Below are 361 nucleotides of genomic sequence, written 5' to 3'. Positions count from 1 at the left end.
TATATATATATGTATGCTTTCTTTTACTTTATGTGTGTGAAAAGATCATTGAAACAATATATAGTGTTTCTGCGTAACACACGCTCTGATGTATAAACTGAGAACACAACACCTCTTTCGTTTTCTTTCCCCTTATAAACGTTCTCTCTCCCTCTCTTTCTCTTTCTCTCTTACTGTCTCTGGTTCTCTCTCATTGTTTCTATGTCTTACTCCTCTCTTTCTCCATATATATTTAGATATATCTGTATATATATGTGCCTATCTATCTATCCCTCTTTTTCTCTGCCTTTATATATCTACACACACACACACACACACACACACACACACACACACACACACACACACACACACACACACA

This window comes from Octopus bimaculoides, chromosome 24, assembly GCF_001194135.2.
Source record: "Octopus bimaculoides isolate UCB-OBI-ISO-001 chromosome 24, ASM119413v2, whole genome shotgun sequence".
NCBI lineage: Eukaryota > Metazoa > Mollusca > Cephalopoda > Octopoda > Octopodidae > Octopus > Octopus bimaculoides.
The sequence above is the reverse complement of the archived record's forward strand: the minus strand, read 5'-3'. Positions refer to the sequence as shown.